At 39.0% G+C, this 16,406-nt stretch overlaps 1 protein-coding gene and 1 pseudogene across 4 annotated transcripts in view; one reads left to right on the plus strand and one right to left on the minus strand.

Annotated features, from left to right (window-relative positions):
- MTUS2 (microtubule associated scaffold protein 2) overlaps positions 1-16,406 on the minus strand; it is a 679,146-nt gene that overhangs the window by 540,388 nt on the left and 122,352 nt on the right. The gene's annotated exons all lie outside the window — the stretch shown is intronic.
- LOC101033720 (ribosome biogenesis protein NSA2 homolog pseudogene) lies at positions 2,462-3,322 on the plus strand (annotated as a pseudogene).

Genomic DNA, 16,406 nt, shown 5'->3' on the forward strand with positions numbered 1-16,406 from the left:
ACATGTCCCTCCTAGCCATGTGTGGCTATGGAGCACTTGAAATGTAGTAAGTGTGACTAAGAATTTAATTTTAAATTTCATTTATTTAATTTTCATTTAATTACCATTAAGCTAAGGACTATCAGGTTAGACAGCACAGTAATCCTGATGGAGTTCACTAACTTTTTCTTATTTTTCCTGGTGTCACCATTACTCGCCCAATGCCAGATATGTGAGCAGAAACTCAGTAAATGTTTATCCAATGAATAGTTTAAGGTGTTAATTATGAACCAAACACTATGCTGGGTACATTACATGTATTACCTAACTAGCTCTAAAAATAGCAATATGAATGAAGTAAGCACTATTACAATCCCTAGCTTTCTGGTGAGGAACTTATGGAACTAAGAAACTTGCCCCAGATCACATTCTTAGGAAATGTGTGGGAAGGGATACTAAGCACAGTGTCAGAGGAATGTCAGCTTGAAGGATTATGTTCTTTTAACTATGTTTTCAAGCTTTTTGTGATCAGGATATGATAACTTTCTAATTCACATTTTTTCTTAGTATTAATATATCATTACATAAATTTTTATTAAAATATAAAGTGATTAAATGATAAAATTAATCAACACAAAGTACACATCTGAATGAAACTACCACCTGAATTAGGAAATAGCACATTACCAGCACCCTGGAAGCCTCCTGGTATGCTCTCCCACCTTCCCTCCTCCCCACCGTCCTCCCTACAGATAACCACTACCCTCACCTTCAACACACCAGAGTTGTTTTGCCTGTTTCTGACCTTGATAAAAAGTGAAATCATATACTACATACTCTTTTGTGTCTGGCTTCATTCATTCAACTCTGTGATATGTATCCATGTCACCATGTGTAACAACAGCTCTACTGATTGCTCTACAGGATTCCACTGTAAGAATACACCACAGACTGCTGATCTATTCTATTACTGAAGGACATCTGGGTTGTTTCCAGTTTGGAGCTGTTGAAAATAATGGTGCCATGAACATCCTTATACAAGTCTTTTGATGCAAATATGTGCCATATTTTTTAGTTACATTCCTAAAAATGTAATTACACATCTATAAGGCATGCAAATAATCAGCTTTTAACTAACAATTTTACAAACTGGTGTACAAATATCCATTCCATCAACAGAGTATGAGAGTTATAATATTCTCCAATATTGTCAATATTGCTATTTTCATCTTTTTAATTCTAGTAATTCTTGAGGAGCAGCAGGATGTTGGTATCTCACTGTGGTTTTGTTGTATTTCCCTGACAAGGAATGAGGTTCAACATCTTTGTATATATTTATTGGCCATTTGGATACCGTCTTTTGTGAAGGGCATGTCAAGTCTTTTGCTGATATTTCTATTGAGTTGCTATTGTTTTAAATGACTTATTTAAATATTATGGATGTAAGATCTTTGTTACTTGCATATATTACAAGTATCTTCTCTAAATATCTTGCCATTTCATATTCAGGGATGTTTTCCTGATAAACAGAACTCTTCACTTCAATGTAATCCAATACTTTCTGATAAGACTGATGTTCATAAGTTTTTATATCATACAGTGAAATGTGTTATTTCATAACTGAGTGAATTAATATTTTCCAAATGACCAATGCATACTGTTAGAAAACAATGCATTAGTAAAATATAATGGACAAGATAGCCCAATGAATTTCATGTACTATAGCATTAAAATCTCATCGATATGATTCCAGATTCTACTTTGCAAGTAAGCTTAAGAAACTACCACTTGCTAAGTTTGATGTAGCAAAGAATATTCACAATTACTGAAGAAGCTATTAAAACATTCCTCCTTTTCTAGCTATATATCTTTGCGAAGCTAATTTTCTTCATATACTTCAACCAATATAACATATCAAAACATATACGTTGTCTTCTACTGCTATATCTTCTGTTAAGCTAAGCATTAAAATTTTCAAAAATATTTAAAAATATAAAATATTAAAATTCTGACAGTTTGCAACATTGCAAAAATACAATATAAAATGATATTTTTCATTGTTTTTGTTTAGAAAATAGATATTAACATAAGCATGTCATAATTTATTGTTTTAAATATGTATGTATTATATTCATAAATGTTTTTAAATTCCTAACTGAATTTCTGTAGTGTATTATCCATATACATTATAGCATATATGAAAACACATATAAATATGTGCAGTAAATATATGTAGTGTAGAATATATGTAAATACAGTAAATATACAGTCAATATATGCAGAATATATCCACATTTATGAATACAGTAAATATAACTCGCATAAACAAAAGATCTTTGTAGCCCTCAAAAATGTTTAAGAGTGTATAGGGGCTTTTCCTGTCGTGGCCTGCGTGGTATTGGCTCGTGGGTCTCAGAGACCCGAAAATTAAGAGCATTTTTACGCCCCTGGGGCTGCTCCTGGCGGCTCTGCAGCCATCACCATGCCACAGAACAAATACATTGAATTACATCGTAAACGCTATGGACGCCGTTTGGATTACCATGAGAAAAAGAGAAAGAAGGAAAGCCGAGAAGCTCATGAACGTTCAAAGAAGGCGAAGAAAATGATTGGTCTGAAAGCTAAGCTTTACCATAAACAGCACCACGCTGAGAAAATACAAATGAAAAAGACTATCAAGATGCATGAAAAGAGAAACACCAACCAGCAGAAGGATGAGAAGACGCCACAGGGAGCACTACCTGCCTATCTGCTGGACAGAGAAGGACAATCTCGAGCTAAAGTACTTTCCAATATGATTAAACAGAAACGAAAAGAGAAGGCAGGAAAATGGGAAGTCCCTCTGCCTAAAGTCCGTGCCCAGGGAGAAACAGAAGTATTAAAAGTTACTCGAACAGGAAAGAGAAAGAAGAAGGCATGGAAGAGGATGGTTACTAAAGTCTGCTTTGTTGGAGATGGCTTTACAAGAAAACCACCTAAATATGAAAGATTCATCAGGCCAATGGGCTTGCGTTTCAAGAAAGCCCATGTGACACATCCTGAACTGAAAGCCACATTTTGCCTACCAATACTTGGTGTAAAGAAGAATCCTTCATCCCCACTGTATACAACTTTGAGTGTTATTACCAAAGGTACTGTCATCGAGGTAAATGTGAGCGAATTGGGCCTTATGACTCAAGAAGGCAAAGTTATTTGGGGAAAGTATGCCCAGGTTACAAACAATCCTGAAAATGATGGATGCATAAATGCAGTCTTACTGGTTTGACAGCAATTTAATATATAAGTAGAGGACTACACACCAATTGGAAAAACTGCCATTACTGTACTGTTTCTCAGTACTACCAAACAGCCATACATGTCTGCAATCAAGATTTATTGTAAACATTAAAATGGTCCCGTTGTATAAGTGGTCTTTATTTTGAAATCTACTTAGACCCCCATGTTAATAAAACTGATTGAAAAAAAAAGAGTGTATAGGGGACCCAAGACCAAAAAGTTGGAGAATTATTGGTATAATGATTCTGAAAAGGACTGAAAAGGAGGTGTTAAGATCTACAACTATGATTATGAATTTACTGATTTCTTCTTTTAGTTCTCTTATTTTTTGCTTTGTAGTTATCTATTAGTTACCTATGTATTTAGTATAGCCATCATTCCGTCTTTATCTCTAGTAATGATCCTTGCCTCAAAGTCTAACCTAGATAACAGTATAGTTATGCTAGCTTTCTCTGGGTTAATGTTTTTATGTTACATGTTTTCAGACATTGTCCAAACATTATTTCTCTCTCTCCACCCAGCCTTCATCCCCACCCCCTACCCCATCATTTTCTGGAACTCCAGATATACTTTCCCTACATCTTCTTACCATGTCCCATGTGTTTCTCATGCCTTCTGTTTGGCATAGTTTTCTAATTCCTTTTTACGTCCATGCTTTATATGGACAGTAATCTATTTTCTAGTTCACTATTTCCTTCTTCAGCTAATCTAACCTGTACTTAAACCCACTATTGAGCTCTCAATTTCTGTTAATTTTTTAGATTCAGATTTTTTATAGTTTCTGGTTCTACTCTCTTATGGTTCTATTTCTAGTCCAATTCTCCATCTTAATTGCCTAAATATAACAGTCCAAGTTATTTTAAAGTCTGGCTTTGATAACTCCAATAACAGGGTAACCTCCAACCCACTAAGTAGTTCTAAGTAGTTACTTCCCATGCCCCTCCTCCCCCAATCCCTGATAACCACCAATTTGCTGTCTGTATGGATTTACCTATTTTGTATATTTCATATAAATGGAATCACACATCATGTGACCTTTTATTTCTGGCTTCTTTCACTTAGTATCTTCTTCAGGTTAAGCCACACTGTAGCACTGTCAGCATTTCATTCCTTTTTATGGCTAATAATATTCCATCATATGTACATATCACAGTTCACTTACCCATTTTTCTGTTGATGGACATTTGGACTGTTACCACCTTTTCATTGTGATTAATAGCACTGCTGTGAGCATGAGTGCACAAGAATAGTTTTTTGTGTTATTTTGGCTTCTTGATATGGTTTGGCTGTGTCCTCATCCAAATCTCATCTTAAATTACAGCTCCCATAATTGCCATGTGTTGTGGGAGGGTCCCAGTGGGAAGTAATCAAATCATGGAGACAGGTCTTTCTTATGTTCCCACGATAGTAAGTCTCATGAGATCTGATGGTTTTATAAAGGAGAGTTCCCTTGCACATGCTCTCTCTTGACTGCTGCCATGTGAGACATGACTTTGCTCCTCCTTCACCCTCTACCATGACTGTGAGGCCTCCAGCCATGTGGAACTGTGAGTCCATTAAACCTCTTTCCTTTATATATTACCCAGTCTTGGGTATGTCTTTGTTAGCAACATGAGAACAGGTTAATACATTTATGTTCTCTTTTAGTTTTGTTTTATTTTTTAACCTTTACTAGTTTTCTTCAGCAGGTGAGTTGGTTTGCAACAAACCAGTCCACCATCTCCAGAAGTAAAACTGAAATTTAAATTTTATTTTAGTAAAACTAAAATTTAAAAACCGCAATATCAAAATATTGATCCTGAACTAATAACTAATGAAAGACAATTTTGAACCATAAAACAAATGCTCGATTTTAAGCAGTACAGTAAACATTTGGAAACTGTTTTGTTGATGCTTCTTAAATATTACCCAAACTTTCCTTAGGCCTAAATACAAAAACAATTAGTACTGTAAAAAGCAATTCAGCCCCAGAGACATATGCTACACAAATTAATATATGAAAATTCCATTTTACAAACAAAATATACGTAAACAGTCTTGAGTATTTAGCTTTTTATTTCTCCAGTTAAAAATTCTAAGTTTTTAGCTATCTGTTACTCCCACACTAAAAAAGTTCTGCAATGGCTACAAAGACACTGGCTTTTAAAAGTTAGCATCCAAGAGAAAAAAAAATAATGTTTCAATATAAGGAAGAGCAGTTGGGCAGAAGCAACCCAAATTTCCAGCCCAAAAGAGAAAACTGAGCTTAAGAACTATGAAAGCTCAATGTAAAAAGTGAGACATTGTAAAGTTCGAGAGAAAGATGAAATGGAAATACAAAAATAGACCTGCTCAACAAAGAAAAGAAAGGTGGTTACAGGGCTATGTAAGATTACTTTGGTTAGTTCCTGAAAAGTCTAGAAATGCAAAGCAGAATGAAGGAATTACAAGTGTAGAGATCTGATTGCACAGTCCACCTATTATCACATACCTATGCTACTGAAATAAGGGCAGAGAGTTCATTTGAAAAGCACAGTATTAAACTATGTTCTCTTTCATGTATTCTCATTTCAAAGTAATCAAAACTATCTCATATGCCTTACAGTGTCTTAAACTGAAAGTCTTAGTAGGCCCGAAGCACTTAATTCACTGGCTTATTTAGTCTTTAACAAGAAAGGTGATTGATAGAGTTAAAGTAAAACATTTGGCCTTTTTGTGCCTGTGTGAATCTCAATTTGTCCAATAAGAAGTTCCTTTGCATTTCTGAAACTAAAGACCCCATAAAGAGCATGTGGGGGAATCTCATAGTTGGGTACCACATATGTTAGTTAAGCAAAAAAAATTAGGTAAAATTATTTTTAATATAAGATGTTTTTGCTTCCTGCAGACTATAACCCCTAAAATATCTAAACTTCTTTGCAATATATATCCACTACTGGTTTTAAAGAGGGCAAGAAAACATTCTTATCATTCTGATGAACACAACAATAATCAGAAAACCAGATATATTCTTTTTTAGCAAATTCTTTAGCAAATCAAAAAGACTTTTTTTCTTTTTTGAGACACAGTCTCACTCTGACACCAGGCTTAAGTTCAGGGGCACAATCTTGGCTCACTGCATTCTCTGCCTCCCTGGTTCAAGCGATTCTCCTGACTCAGCCTCCCGAGTAGCTGGGACTACAGGGGCGGACCATTGCACTCAGCTAATTTTTGTATTTTTAGTAGAGACGGGTTTCACTATGTTGGCCAGGACAGTCTCGATCTCTTGACCTCTAGTTCTGCCCACCTCGGACTCCCAAAGTGCTGGAATTACATGCATGAGCCACCACGTCCCTCTAGGACATTTTTAATGAAGTCATTGATGTTTAACAATAAACGACATTTGTTATATTCTCAGGGGCATGCATGCACAGGGCATTGGATTAGGAAAGCGTCCTCATTCTGGGGCAGGCAGGACCTCTGGATAAATGGTGAAGTGTGGGTCAGTGGTTAGGAATCTCTGTAAGTTGCTCTTCTTTTAAAGGAGTGAGGTGACCAAAGCCCCTGGCCTATTAGGTTCAGTGTCTTCCTTCTCTTAGAGGCCAGCTGACCCAAATGCTGGCCCCGCTAGCCACAGGAGCCAGTCACTGTCCCCTTATAAGAAACCATGGCACCAAGACGGACACTGCAGCCAACCCTCTGCACTCTGACACTCTAGGCTGTGCTCTGGGAACACACAGGACCCACCTGCACTGCCCCAAAATGGCCAGAAACCTGGGCTTTGTGCCAGGATGACAGTCGTGATAGAGAGCTAGGAAATCCATCAGGTGGTGTGAAATCACCCCCTCTTCTGGGCACCACTGTTATTTCAGTCTAAAGCCACAAGAGTTGACTCCCCTAATAATCTTTCAAATCAAACTGCCCCTATTTCCTCCACTACCCCAGCAGTTCTGTTTAAAGGGTAAAAAGTATATCCATATTCAAAGTTACATCATATTGTTAGAATACAGTGGAACAAACCAGAATTCCCAAATACCAGAAGCCACACACCATTTTGCATACTAACAGACAGGCTTCCCTTGCCCGCTGCATGCTTCCCTCCAGTGCAACTGAGTAACTTCAGGCAACTGAGCACCCGGCACCATCTCTTCAGGATCAACATCTCAGAAGAAAGCAGAAGACAACCCAGTCAATTCTTGGCCTTTAGGTTTCAAAGCCTCAGGGGACACTGGCGATGCCTGATGAGAAAAAGGCTAACTTGTCACACCCCACGCACCCTCCTCCAACACTGTGAGACACGACAGATTCTTGGGACTGAGGTGGAAGGGGAAGCCAGGAGAGAGTAGCTGCAGATTCCAGAGGAAGGCACTCCATGCTCTTCCCCCAAGCCACACCAGACACTCTCAGTCCCATCCAACAAGCTCACCAAAAGGCACAAGCACAGCAGGAAAGCAGAGTCTGGTGCTACCACTGCCTTAGCTGCAAGCCACAGGCATCCCTAGAGACTCCTAGAGATAACAAGCTATAAAAGACCCTGTAAAACTAGGTCAGGATTAAAGTCAGATAAAGCGTTTTTATCTCCAAGTAAAACATGCAGCCAAAAGAAATCTGTATCACAATTGTAAAAGGAAGAAAATTTATAAGCTAAGTTGACTTTCAAAGACAGAGTGCAGGGGTCGGCGGTGCTAGTTTGAGGTGACAAAGGTACCAGCATGTTGGCATGACACCTGCTTTCCAGCTAACATCACATAACCATGCAAACATCATGGCAACTAACTAAGTCCCTTCCCCTCGGAGGCTGTAAAGGAACATGGTGAGGAGTGATTTCAATTCAGAGCACCTCTTTATCTCCCTAATACAAAATCCTGCCTCAAAAAGTGAGTCTGGGCCAGGTACGGTGGCTCACACATGTAATCCCAGCACTTTGAGCAACCAAGATAGAAGGATCACTTGAGGCCAGGAGTTCAAGACCAGTCTGGGCAACACAGTGAAAACTCATCTCTATAAAAATTTAAAAATTAGCCAGACATGGTGGCACAAGCCTGTGGTCCCAACTACTCAGGAAGCTGAGGTGAGAGGGTCATTTGAGTCCAAGAGGTCCAAGCTCTAGTGAGCTATGATCACATCACTGCTCTCTAGCTGGGGCAACCCAGAGAGACCCTGTCTCAAAAAAAAAAAAAAAAAAGAAAAAGAAGAAAGAAAGAAAAAAGAAAAAGGAAAAAAATGAGCCTGGTCTTTGCAATGTTTGTACCCTGAGGCTGAGTTAAAATGCTTATAATTGAAATTTCCTTCCTTCTGGGTAGGGCCCTAAGACTAGGCTCATCAGAGAATCATCCATGGGGACTCAAGGATGAGGCCTACCAGGAGCAGCATACAATCCAAGAACGCAACCATAAAGGGACAGCATGTAATGATTATGCTGTCAGTAGAGTCACTTATACGACATCTTAAATGTGTTCCAGAGGACTTGTCTAAAATATTTCAAAGTCAAAGGGGAAAAAAGGCTTTCGTGAGGATGTAGAATAACCAGAACCACAAACACTGCTCACAGTATAAACTGGTACAACTACTTTAAAAAACTGTTTGGCAATCTCTCCTAAAGCTCAGCATATGTACACCCTATAACTCAGCAATTTTACTCCTGTTTATAACAAAAGAAATGGACAAAAATGTTCATGACAATATTATGCAGAACAGCTGAAAAACCTGGAAACAACCCAAAATGTCCCTAAACAGTAAAATGGTTATCAAGTATGGGCTATTCATAAAACAGAACACTTCACAGCCAACGAAGAAAAGAACTGCAAAATGCCATGTGCCGAAGACACAGTGTACAGCAAAAGAAGTCAGACACACAAGTGCACCTGATCAGTAATTACTTATGCACAAACTTCAAGCACAGGCAAAAAATAGAAAATGCTATCGAGATGGAACAATGGTACCTACAGGTGAAGAGCGGCTAGAGGGATAGCAGGGAGCTGCTGGGGTACTGGAAATATGTATCTTGATGTGGATGGTAGCTACACAGGATTACGTGTCTGTAAATTTCATTGGGTTACACACTTGAGATGTGTATGCTTATTTTATGTAAATTATAACTCAATACAAAAGTAAACTTCAAAATAAGAAAAATCATTTTGGAAACTTCTCAGAGGTAAAAAAATAAAAATAAAAATAAAGCAAATGGCACAGCATATTCACCACAGAGATGGCCTGCAGTAAACAGTATCTAAGTCCTTATACACTTATTTAGGTAACTGTGTCAATCTAGAAAAGCGAACTTTTCTCTAGAAGTATGAACTGGGGCCGGGCACACTGGTTCACACCTGTAACCACAGCACTTTGGGAGGCCAAGGCGAGCAGATCACCTAGGTCAAGAGTTTGAGACCAGCCTGGCCAACATGGTGAAACACTGTCTCTATTAAAAATACAAAAAAATTAGCCAGGCATGGTGGCGTGCACCTCTAATCTCAGCTACTCAGGAGGCTGGGGCAGAAGAATCATTTAAACCTAGGAGGTAGAGGTTGCAGTGAGCCAAGATCTCACCAACGCACTCCAGCCTGGGCAACAGAGCGAGACTCTACCTCAAAAAAAAAAAAAAAAAGAAGAAGAAGAAGTATGAACTGGAAAACAGGCATAAGAACACTGACATAGAAAATGAATCAATAAACATATGAGAAGAAGGAAACATATGAAAACCCAATGCAAGAGTAGGGATACATGAAATAAACTTTAACAATCGATATCTCCACTATGTATAAATATTAGGCTGACTTTTGTGTTACATTATGCAATTATTCCATTGTTTACAAGCATATACAATAGATTTGTTTTACTTTCTGGCAAGAGCCTTCACTTATTTGTGGTAGTTGGTAGGAGAGTGAGAACTAATTCTGCTAACTCTACTCCTGGGAAGTGTGATCTGATAATACAAAGTGTGCACACATAAAATCCTTCAGAATTTGTTGCGATTAAAATTTATATCCATACATTCCCATTTAATTAGTCCAAACTGACTAACAGCCATCTAAGCATGAAGTCAAGGAGTCATAGGTCATTTTCTGCCAGAGAATCCCACATAAGCTACATTTCACTGAACAATGGCCGTTCTCATCTAGGAAAGGGAAGCATTCTTGAGAAGCGGCACAGAGAATGGAAATAGTAAGGTCTCTAGAACTGACAACTGTGTGACCTTAGTTAAATACCTTATGCTCCTGAGACTTTGTTTCCTTGCTTGCTGAATGGTGGGAAATAAGGCACATTTTTACAGGGCTTCTGTAAAGATAAAACAACAGTCACTGGACGCTAAGCCCCACGAGTGCAAACTCTGTATCATTTCATCACTGTGGGCCTGCCCAATCATAGAGCAGGCAACCCCATTAATGTATGTTGTGATGGTTAAAGTGTCAACTTGGTTAGGCTATGGTGCCCAAATACCAGTCAAGACATTGCTGTCAAGGTATGTTTTAATGGGACAAACTACATGATCAATTGACTTTAAGTAAAGCTAATGACTCTTCATAATGTGGGTTGGCCTTATCCAATCAGTGACAGGCCTCAAGAGCCAAGACTGAAGTTTCCCAGTTTGGAAGCAATTCTGCCTCACTACTGAAACAGAGAAACCCTGCCTGAGTTTCCAGCCTTCCTGGCCTGCTGACTGTGGACTGAAGATTACATCAACTCTACCTGAGTTTCTAATCCTGCCAGCCTGCCCTACAAATTTCAGACTTGCCAGCCCTCCCAGTCATGTGAGCCAATGCTGATAAATAGATAAGTTGACAGATAAATCAGTCTGTGTGTGTGTGTATTGACTGTCCAGAGAACCTAGACTAAAAATCATACATTGAATAAGTAAACAGAAAGCACTCAGAAAAATAACAAATTTCCAGTAGACACACAACACAATGTGAGAGCCTAACCTTACCTTTTTTCCTCTTTACTCAGCTAATTCACTTCTGTGCAAAAATAAAGATTTTGGATGTCTATTCCATATTTTAATTATTAAAATAGCTGCAATTTATTTATTTCATATCATCTTCTATGAGTCAAGCATGCACTAACAGGATTGTTTTATTTTAAGCCTTAGAACAGAACCCCCTGTGAAAGGAAGATCAGATTTCTGTTTTACAGAAGGGAGGACAGACACAGGGTTAGTACTCTGTTGCCAGAATGCTACATTGCAAACACAAAATCTCAGTGGCTTATAACTACATATATTTTTCTCACATGTGAGTCTGCACATGGGTTGAAGCTCAGCTGGTCCAGGCTGCATTCACTTGCAGGGCTCCAGATTGAGGTGGGTTCAGGTCTGTCCTGTTTCTCACCCTGTGGGGCCCTGGATAAAGGGACAGCAACTCCGGGGCACATTTTTATTCAGCCTGAATCACCTGAGGACAAACCCAGGCACACAAGCAGAATCAAGCCTCCTCTTACATCACATTTGTTAATATAGTCGTCCCTTAGGACTATGGGGTATTGGTTCCAGGACCCCCTCAGCTACCAAAATCTACAGATGCTGAAGTCCCTGATATGAAATGGTGTAGTATTTGCATGTAACCTACACACATCCTCCTGTATATTTTAAATCATCTCTACATTATTTATAATACCTAATATGATGTAAACAGTCATTATTATGCTATATTAGTCCATTTTCACCCTGCTATAAAGAACTTCCGGAGACTAAGAAATTTATAAAGGAAAGAGGTTTAATCGACTCACAGTTCCACGTAACTAGAGAGGCCTCAGGAAATTTACAATCACGGTGAAAGGGGGAAGCAGACCCATCTTAGAGGGTGGCAGACGAGAGACAGCAAGTGAAGGAGGAACTTGCCAAACACATAAAACCATTAGATCTCGTGATAACTCACTCACTAACGTAAGAACGACATGGGGGAAACTGCTCTCATGAGCCAGTCACCTCCCAGCAGGCTCATCCCTCAACACCTGGGGATTACAATTCAAGTTGAGACACAAATGGTGTCTCAACCATACCATCTGTTTTGTGTCTTATTTGTATTACTTTTTATCATTATATTGTTACTTTTAATTTTTCCCCCAAAATATTTTCAGTTGGTGGTCAGCTGAACCCAGGAAGGCAGAACTCGAGGATACAGAGAGCCTGCTATAATTCATCAGCCAAAGCAAGTCATCCAGCCATGCCCAAAGTCAAAAAAGTGTGCTCTAACAAGCACGAGGCCAGGGCCAGGGAGCAGAATTCCATAACAAAGGGTGAAAAACTAGGCTCAATAATTCAATCTACAACAAGGAACCTGTCCAAAGTCATGGAGTGGCTAGTTAAAACCAGGACTCAGGTCCACCTGACTCTAGGGCTGCCCACCTGACTCTTCTAATCCTTCTGAAACAAACAGCTATAAAAGGGCAATGACTCTCAACTCCACTAGCAGGAGTTACTGCAATTACCTGTACTTTCTTCAACCCATCCCAACCCCCCTGCGAATCCTAAAGGTAACAGCTCTAGGGTGACTACTAGGGAAGTCCTCTCTCAGGGGCTGGGGCTAACACTAACCACCAGTAAGTGTAATAGACCAAGAAAAAAAATGTTCCAGATTCTACTCTGCTATAGATGTTTCAGGTGGGATTCCACCAGGGAAACAAGGAAAGTACTCAAAAATCACTAAACTAAAAATCATTGATCTTATTAAAACCTCCTATCAGTACCTGAAGAGCTAAGCAAATCTTAGATATGCGAGATGTTCTTCTTGTTGAAATGCCAACCATTTCCCTATACACTGAGTTCTACACACTTTCATTCTACCTTCTATTCACACCAAAACAGAGGGATCTACAGGTTTAAATCTACTGAGTAAGGAAAGAGAAGTGCTACGGAGGACCAGTGCCTGGCTCCCATCCCCAGCCCAAAGCAACAGAGGAAGACAGGCAGGGTTCCACTCAACCACACACAAGCCAACTCAGAGATAAGCACCCAGGGGTCCCACCACCCAGTTTCTGGGGAAGGTGTTCGGTTTACCTTTAAGATAAATGGTAGGAACGTTGCCTTGAGACTGCCGACGACCAATTACGCCTGAACCATTACATTTTAGTGGCAAAAACATGATACCATTATTCTGATAGAGAATCTTCTATTTAAATGATAATTTCGATTATGAGCATATATAATTATGCTTCATGAGGCTAACGAAGTTATTCTGAAGAAGAGAAATGAAAGACTGTGGCCAATATTTTTTTCTTGAAAAAGTTATCACATAAAAAAGAGATGTCTCATGACTGAGCCAGACCTTTGGAATAAATCTCAGTCCCATCTGGGATTCTGCCCTCTCCTCCTCTCCTTCTCACCTGCACACCCCCATCCCTTCAGGCCTTCCTTTCCCTCCTTGCGGCCTCTGGCCCCACCTCCTCTATGCACCCTCCCCTCCACAGATCACCAGAGTTTTCTTCTTAAAACACTTCCAGATCCTGTAACTCTCATCCTCAAAAATGCTGACAAACTACACAGTAGAGTCCCCTCCAGGCACTCAGCTCCTGCTGAGAGCAGGGGCTGTGACTGCCTGGACCACCAAGATAGACCACGCAGGCAGTACACACCTGATACTTAGCAGGTGCTAACAAGTGTTTGCTGTTGGGTAAATAAACCTAGGTTTCCAGACTCATTCCCTGTTAAATATAGCCCTCCCTCATTTACCCTGGATTTTGCCAAAGTTCGCCAGTCATTCACTGAACGCAACGTGGACTCTCTCCTCCACACCTGTGCTTAAGCTGGCTCTCTGGAAAGATGGTTCCAGCCACTTCCTACCAGTCAAATTTCATATTTCAGGCCAAGTTCAAATGTCAAGTTTTAGGCCTTCTCAGATTATTCAACTGAAATACTTTTCTCTTCTTTATTGATATATAATAGATATACATATTTTCAGGGTATATGTAATAATTCAATACATATAATTTGTAAAGATAAAATCCATGTCACTGGGATATCTATCACCTTAAATACTTGTCTTTTCTTTATGCTAGAAACATTCAAATTATTCTCTTCTAGCTATCTTGAAATTTACAGTAGATTATAGTAAACCATAGTCACCCTACTGGTCTGTCAAACACTAGGTCTTATTTCTTTCATTTAACTGTATATTTGTACCTATTAATGAACCTCTCTTCAATCCACCCCTCTCCTACCCCTTCTCAGCTTCTGGTAACCACCAATCTACTGTATACCTTCATGAGATCTGCATATGTAATTCTGACATATGAGTGAGAACATGCAATACTGTCTGTCTGTGATTGGCTTATTTCACTTAGCAGAATGACCTCCAGTTCCAACCATGTTGCCACAAATAACAGGATTTCATTTTTTTTTGTAACTGAATAATATACCAATGTGTGTACATATATGAATGTGCGTATGTGTACATGTGTGTTTTAGACACAGACACATACACACACACACACACACACACACACACACACACACACACCCCTATGGGGCTCCAGGTGATATACATATATATCACATTTTCTTTATCCATTCATCCATTAATAGGCAATTAGGTTGATTCCACACTTTGATTATTGTGACTAATGCTACAATAAACATGGGAATGCAGATATCTCTTCAATATACTGATTTACTTTCTCTTGGATATATACCCAGGAGTGGAACTGCTGGATCATACAGTAGTTCTATTTTTAGTTTTTTGAGGAACGGCCACACTGTTTTCCATAGTAGCTGTACGAACTTACATTCCCACCAAGGGGATACAAGAGGTCCCCCTTCTCCACAGCAGCCATTATTTGTCTTTTTCATAAAAGCCATTTTAACTGAAGTGAGATATCTCATTGTGGTTTTGATTTGCATTTCTCAGATGATCACTGATGTTGACCATATTTTCATATATCCATTCAGCTGTCTTCTTTTGAGAAATGTCTAATTATATTTTTTGCCCAATTTTTAATTGGATTTTGGTTTTTGCTATTAAATTATCTGAGTTCCTTATATATTCTGGTTATTTATCCCTTGTCAGGCAGGTAATTTGAAAATATTTTCTCTCATTCTGTGGGTTGTCTATTCACTGTGTTGCTTGTTTCCCTTGCTACGCAAAAGCTTTCTGGCTTGGTGTAATCCCATTTGTCTATTTTTGCTTTGGTTGTCTCTGCTTTTGATGTCTTATATGCACACACACAAAAATGTACCCCTATCAATGTCCTGTTGTATTTTCCCAACATCTCCATCTAGTAGTTTCACAGTTTCAGGTATTAGATTTAAGTCTTTATACCATTTTCTAATTTCTGTATATGGTGAGAAACAGGGGTCCTAGTTTCATTCTTCTGCATATGGATATCCAGTTTCCCCAGCACCATTTATTGAAGAGACTATCCTTTCCCTATTGTATGCTCTTGGCACCTGTGTCAAAAATGAGTTGGCTACAAAGGTGTGGTTTTATTTCTGGCTTTTCTATTCTGTTCCATTGGTCTACGTGTCTGTTTTTATGCCAGTACCATGCTGATTTGGTTACTGAAACTTTGTAGTATATTTTCAAATCAGGTAATATGATGCCTCCGGCCTTGTTCTTTTTGCTCGGGATTGCTTTGGCTATTGAGAGCCCTTTTTGGTTCCATATAAATTTTTAATTGTATTTTCTATCTGTGAAGAATGTCACTGGTATTTTGACAGGGATTTCACTGCATCTGTAAATTGCTTTGTGTAATATCAATTGAAATCATTTTATCTCTGCTTAGAACTGATTTCCTAGGGTTACTGCTTATCTGTCTGCCTCTTCCATTGTGGAGAAATTAAAAGCAGACCTTTTGTGTGTAATTTTTAAAAAATATTTTTAAGAGGTATCATTGTCACCCACGCTGGAATGCAGTAATGCAATTACAGCTCACTCACTGCAGCCTCCAACTCCTAGACTCAAGACATCCTCCCACCTCAGCCTCCTGAGTAGCTGGAACAGCAGGTGCATGCCACTATGCCTGGCTAATTTTTCTTTTCTTTGCTTTTAGAGATAGGGTCCTGCTATGTTGTTCAGGGTGATCTCAAACTCCTGACCTCAAATGATCCTTCCAACTCAAATAATCCTTCCACCTCAAACCCCCAAAGCACTGGAAATACAAGCTATTTTGGTTGTGTATCTTTCTTGTGCTGAGCACAGCATTTTGCAAACAGCAATGAATAAAAAACGGTTATTGATTCAAATCTCATAGGCTGCTGCAAAATT

Source organism: Saimiri boliviensis, chromosome 16 (assembly GCF_048565385.1).
Source record: "Saimiri boliviensis isolate mSaiBol1 chromosome 16, mSaiBol1.pri, whole genome shotgun sequence".
In the NCBI taxonomy this organism is placed as follows: domain Eukaryota; kingdom Metazoa; phylum Chordata; class Mammalia; order Primates; family Cebidae; genus Saimiri; species Saimiri boliviensis.